The sequence below is a fragment of the Cuculus canorus genome, chromosome 3, assembly GCF_017976375.1.
Source record: "Cuculus canorus isolate bCucCan1 chromosome 3, bCucCan1.pri, whole genome shotgun sequence".
Classification (NCBI taxonomy): domain Eukaryota; kingdom Metazoa; phylum Chordata; class Aves; order Cuculiformes; family Cuculidae; genus Cuculus; species Cuculus canorus.
This window is the reverse complement of record NC_071403.1, coordinates 60,030,171-60,036,795: the sequence shown is the minus strand read 5'-3', so window position 1 is coordinate 60,036,795 and position 6,625 is coordinate 60,030,171. Positions and strand designations below refer to the sequence as shown.

Here is a 6,625-nt window from a genome sequence, read left to right as displayed (position 1 = left end):
ATGCTCAGCACTCAGGTGATGCTCAGGTGATGCGCGGCGCTCACTCAGGCGATGCTTGGCATTGGGGCGATACTGAGCACTCAGATGATGCTCAGTGCTCAGGTGATGCCTGGCACTCAGGTGATGCTCGATATTGGGGCAATGCTTGGCACTGAGGTGATGCTCAGCACTGGTGCAATGCTCGGCACTGGGACAATGCTTGGCACTCGGACAATGCTTGGCACTCAGGCAATGCTCGGCGCTGGCGATGCTCAGCCCTGGAGCGATGCTCGGCACTTGGGTGATGCTCAGCACTTGGGCAATGCTCGGTGCTCAGGTGATGCTTGGCGTTGTGGTGATGCTCGGCACTCAGATGATGCTTGGCACTTGGATGACGCTCGGCACTCAGGTGATGCTTGGGGCTAGGGCAATACTCCATGCTGGGGCAATGCTTGGCGCTGGGGTGATGCTCATGCTTAGGCAATGCTCGGCACTGGGGCCGTGCTCAGCGCTCAGGTGATGCTCAGTGCTCATGCGATGCTTGGTGCTGGGATTTGTTCATCCCAACGCACTGAGCTCGGGCTGGAGTTTGTGGGACATGAGGCAACTTGACATTCATTCCTCCTCCCAGACTTTTTCTCCCTTGGCAAGGTGCTCTTGGGTCTCCAGTCCTTCCTGACTGCTCAGCGACCTCTCAGCCTCTGCTCAGTTTTAGAAAACCCACAGACTCTGTCCCATCTTGGCCCCACCTATCTCAGCCAGCAAATCTCAGTCTCAAACAGGTGTAATGCAGACACCTGGCTTTAAATTGGAAGGAGGGAGATTTAAACTAGACATTGGGAAGAATTTCTTCACCGTGAGACTGGTGAGGCAGTGGCACAGGTTGGCCAAGGAAGTTGTGGATGCCCCATCCCTGGAAGTGTTCAAGGCCAGGTTGGATGGGGCCTTTGGCAGCCTGGTCTGGTGGGAAGTGTCTCTGCTCATGGTGGGGGGGGGGTTGGAACTGGGTGATCTTTAAGGTCCCTTCCAACACAAACCATTCCATGATTCCATGATTCTATGATTCTATGATTCCTGAGTCTATCTCACTAACTTGCTTGCCTTCCATGTGGTCCTTGGCCATCCTGTTTTCTTGCGGGTGGCAGCAGCTGCCTGTAAGGAGTCAGGATGGTCATCCCTTCCTTCTGCTGTCTCCCTTTCACCTGGGATTCAATGGAACTATTACAGCTGTTTCCCACCCTGTGTTGATGAAGGAGAGTGGCTTAGAGCCACATGAGTATTTTAGACTGGGAAGCATGTTCAGGAGAATCACAGGACATCGTGTTTTCTCCTGGGTGTCAAAGAGTTCTCCCCTCCCACTCAGATCCCAAATAGACCAGGAGGAATGTCTGGAGGGAACTTCATGACACAAAGATGAGTAAGGAGTTGTAGGATGGATACGGTCTGGGGACAAGTAAAGCTTTTTCTGATTCATATGATGTTGCAGTCTGATTCATGCTTCCCTGCAAGCGATACTCCTTAGCCCTCCCTAGAACCCCCATGGGAAGACCAGAGCAAGCCACTTTCAGCACAGGTGGTTTGTTGAGTTCTAGTAGAGTTGATGGGTTGTTTGGCTGCACTATCCTTCTTAAAATAAGACTTTGCAACTATCTAAAGAGCAAGACATGACCTTAGAAGTTGAAAAAGTGCTTGAAGTCAGTTCATTTTTGCCAGGAACAGTGAACCCTGGGAAAATGATTAGTTAGAACACATGAATATACTGAAGGGACTTAAATACTTGAGCGCTGGGAGTAGTCCTTTGGAGCTTCCTGAAGTACTGAGGGGAAAGGCTTTGCCCCATAGCTGTGCAAAGAGTACTTGGCCAGCTCTCCAGGATTCCCTGTTTCTCACTCTCTGTTACAAAGAGATCCTTTCAGACACTGCAGGAGGACAAAGTCAAGTCTGGTCTTTACGTCCATGCTGTGGGTGAGCACAAGCTAGGCTTAGACATTTGTCAGGGAAAAAAAAATCACTTTCAATTTTAAGACTCAGAAAAGATGACCCTTGGGGTGTTCTACATATTTTGTCTATCTGAGGAAGACAAACTTTGATACATGTCTCAGTTTGAAGACTTCCTGCCACAGGCTCAGCCATCTCCTCCTTAATGTGACAGGTGTTTGTGCAGAGGAGATGTCCTCTTGGCTAAGAAGGAGCAGATTAGAGATTTGCAGCTATTGCTACTCATGCTAGTGGCAGGATCCACTTCTGAGTGGAACTTTATTTTTATGAGCAGGTACTGAGTTCACTGTGCAAGTGTGGTTGATGTCTTGGAATGTGAGAGGCCAGCTCGTGCTGTATTATGGTTCTCCTTGATTTAAAACTGTTTGGTGCATTTTGAACAATGTGATAAACTCTGGTGTAACACAAGGTGCACAGTCAGTCATCTTTTTTCTTGCCTACTGTCAAATATTGTCAAAAGAAAGAACAATACCTTGGTGGGCTGTATTTTTACGGCATTTTTTTTTCTGGGAATGAGGTATCACAGAATGTGATTTTCTTTTGATTTACAGATTCAATCAATGTGAAAATTATGAAAGAAAAAATATTCAAAATCAACTAATTTGTGGACTCTAAAATTGTGCCCTTGGGAGTACTATTTTTCGCAGAGCAATGTGCTTTGCAGAAAATACATGTAATAGAACCATACAGCCAGACAGCATAAATCACCAGCTCAAATTCATTCAAATAGATTGTTTTGGGATTAGATATTCTGCTTAGAAATAGTTCACAGATACAGCAGTAGCTACAAGTTTATTACCTGTAGTTGCTTTGGCCAAACCATAAATTACTTATATTGAGTGGGATGCCAAATATAATTCAAGTTGTATGTGTTCTCTCCAGATGCTCCAGGCATGGCTGGTGGAGGCAGGTGGAAGGGATGCCTGTAAGCATTCTTAGCCCAGTAAATTTGCATACTGACAGTTGTTTACCATCAGTTGATAAGCATCGTCTTATCTCCTTCTAAAGCCAGTGGTTGATATTCTTCACCTAAGAAAGGCTGTCAGAGCCATTTCCCCACCTCTCACAATTTCATCCCACACCAGCAAACTTGAACTAGTTTTTGTACTGATTTCTAGAAGTGGTTTTCCAGAGGTCAGTGGTTTTCCTGCCTTCAGCTTCAGAATCCATTCCCCTTCCGAATCCATTCCCCTTCCACTTCTGTATCCACATTCTATTCAACCTGTTTGACTACTTCTTTGCCTGGGCCATATATAGTGATGTAGTGGCAAATAGAGTGTATAACCTTGTCCATACAGTGCTTCAGGTTGTGCAATGAAATTTGTATTTACCCTCAGCTGAACTGCTGGTGTGGTGGTTGGCCCCTGTTAATGGTGCAGGTTTCCCCTGTATGCTGCTGTATGCAACTTCTGCAATTAAAAATTGCGTGCAATAAAACCAGAGGCCCAATGGCATAAACCAGTGTAACTCCACCAACTGGACTTTATTATATTCACTTGCGTGAATTGTGCATCTAGACCAATAGTTTATGAAGTTAAACTGTGTAAGTCTACTGCCAAAGTTAAGTCCTTTTAGGTCTTCGTAACAAGAAAAGTGACACTTAAATCTGGTGACAGATATAAGTTAGTAGGCTTTTTGACCTACTACGAGGAATGATGGCAGATGCATTTAAGCTCTGCCCATACTGAATTATTTTGCGTATATATATATATATACACATATACATGCAAACAAACAACCCAAAATGCCAATAAAAAGGGACAGCTGGGTAGGTCTGTGACAGGCAAGCAGGCAGGTGGCTGAAGGCAAGTATCAGAGCCCGAATGCCTGCTTTTATTTGCCAGCCTAGAGAGTTGCGTTCTCAAAAAATGAGGGCTGTTTCAGAATTCAGCACTAGTGTAAGCTTATCTAATCAATAGTTAATCTGCTGCTAAAGAGAGATAGAGGGAAAACAAATTTAACGAGCATGAACTGTTTGGTTGAAAAAAGGATGTTGGCATTATCTGGTTCGTTTTCTAAAATCAAAGGAAGCATCAGTCTTCCATACTCATCTGTGTTTAATTACTCGCCCTCATTATTTCTCTGTTCCTGTAGTTGATAGACGTAGAAACTTGGTATCCATCTCTAGCATCCACATTTTTGGTTGCAAGACCAGGTATTGAAGTAAAGATAACAGCAGGTAGAATACCATTTGTCAGGAGTTATTAATTGTCACGGTTAGTGGAGCTTGTCACATTTCAGTTTGGCTTTCAGTAAATATTTCTGCATCATGAAAGATTGCTCTGAGTGTACAGGGCATTTTTTATGGCCTGGTTGGTTTACTGAGGGCTTAGTCATATAGCTCCATTTGATTTTAATAGGAAATACATGACTGGATTCAACTGATTTGGAAGGTATCTTTTACAAATGCTTGGAAAAACAAGGCTATTATCTCTAAGTGGGTTTCACAAATGGAGATCTGTTCTCTTTGGCTTCATGCTGCAGTTGTGTTAATGCAACCACAGGTTTTAATGAACATGGCAATTTGCTTACGAGCCCTTTGGACAATGACGTCGTTGAGTTTCTATTGCAGCTCTTTGCAATGGGATCTGGGAGCCAGGCGTGACTGTGCTAATTGCCACCGTACATATGCCAGTTACAATTCGACTGCAGTGATTAAGTTTTCTATGGCTGCTGTGATGGCTGCATATAGCTTTTGGCTTTTCTTGACTAGTGAAATGCACTTAGAGATGATTTGGGAGCTCGGGAAGATATCGGTAAAGTGGAATTTTTACTTTTGTTGGGACCAACCATTGGATTTGATTTGAAAGAGTGGAGTCCTTGCCTCCCCAGGACAGATTGCTGGGCCAGTCAAAGGCAGTGTGTACCATGCTTTTGCCACCAATTTCTTTCTTGCTTCCTCCCCAGCCACTTGGTCATATGCTGCTTCCACCTTGTCCTGCCTCAGCTTGACTAACCAAAGGCTCGAATGTGCCTTGTGGATAGAGCACAAAATGCAATCAAAAAGGATAGGCTTTAAACTCTGGCAACCATGATCAGCCCGTGGAGAGCTGATCTGGAAACCTGGTTATCTGATCTGTCAGAAAACGGGGACCCTTTCGAGGATTTAGAGTTTGGTTCTGTGACCTCAGGTACTGTTCATATTGATCATCATCACTTTAAGTTTTTGTGAAGTGACAGAAGTTTGCATAAAAGAATATTAAATATTCAAATACTGAGAAACCTGCACAGTAATGTGTCTTCCCATTACATTGGCTACGAATGAGTTGTAATAAAGCATATTTCATTTTCAAATTTGTCACTAATGTAATACCTACAGCTGGGCTAAAAGGAAGAAGTTTGTGTGAGTATGAGGAAAAATCTCTAGGATAGCTTCTTTATTATTCAGTCCCACCTCCCAGTGAGGGTTTATATTCACTTCCCACAGAGCCATGTGTGTCTAGGCAGGTGCCCCTGCCTGTGTAAGGCTGCCTGCCTTGGAGCTGGGCTGTGCAGTGCCAAGAAGGAGCTGCCAGGGACCGCTCTTTGCTGTCCTGTGCAGATGAGTGAGCACAAGGGGAGGATGGGTAGGAGGCATTCAGGCGGGAGGTAAGCTCAAAACTTTGGCAGCCTGAAGAAGTGAGCTTTGCAGGCATGGAGTAATTTTCTTCCCTCCAGGAGCAAAAGGGAAGCAGAGAACGAGTGGTGACTTACTGAATTTCAATTATCTCTCCTCCTAGAGGCTCATAACCATTGTGCCTTCCTACATACAAGGTTCTGTCTCAAGACACACTCTGGTCCTGAGGAATCAAGAAAAGGAATTAGCCTTCTGAAAGCCCGACATTAGGAAAGATACTTCATTTTCCATTTCCTCATGTCAGTTGTCACCTCCATTTGGCAAGGATAATTAACTGGGCATTGGCAATCTGGTGGCTGCCAAGTCTACCTGAGGGGTAGACCCACAAAAAGTGTTTAAACTGCAGGACCCTCATGATGGGACCTGTCTGGTCACTCTGTGTTATATCTACACGGAAGTAAAGATGTATCTAAGCTTGTTATGGGCTGACAAGTGGAGCAATATGGTTTCTGTAATGGCAGCTGGGCTTCCAGGGAAGCTGCACCAACAGACCACAGCAGTTCTGGGTCTGCCTGCAGGCAGAACCCCCATCTCCTTCCTGTCTTGGAAGTCTATCAAGAAGCTGCTTGCTTGTTTTAGAGATCTCAGGTACCAGCTGAGCAAAGAGGATGCTGGGTCTTCAGTGTGGACTTGAAGTAGATATAGTCGTTATTTCTCACAAGTCAAAAGTTAGAGGAATGGGTTTTTTCCCCAACTTTTCCAGAAATATTCACCCTTCTGTTGAGTGGAGCATGGGAAACTGGAGCCCCAAAGGGACATTACTGTGAAGTCTGAAAATACAGCTTTGTCTTTGAAGGCCTAGTGTATCTCAAGTTTAGTAGAATCAGTCACATTTGTAAAAAAATCAGACTTCGGTGAAAAAAGTGTCCTTTGGGAAAGCACTGGGGGATTTTTCAGCACAACAGATGATACTGTGTAAGTGTAAGACTATTATTTCATTTTATATGTGGGTAGCTGTCTAATAAAAAGGTATTTTGACTTACCAAGTCACTGCAATAAAGTGGAATGCACAGACACAATACTTGATTGCCC

The 6,625-nt window shown here is 44.5% G+C and overlaps 1 protein-coding gene across 4 annotated transcripts in view; it reads left to right on the top strand.

Annotated features, from left to right (window-relative positions):
- The window catches only part of TRIM67 (tripartite motif containing 67), a 40,103-nt gene that overhangs the window by 1,043 nt on the left and 32,435 nt on the right, over window positions 1-6,625 (top strand). The gene's annotated exons all lie outside the window — the stretch shown is intronic.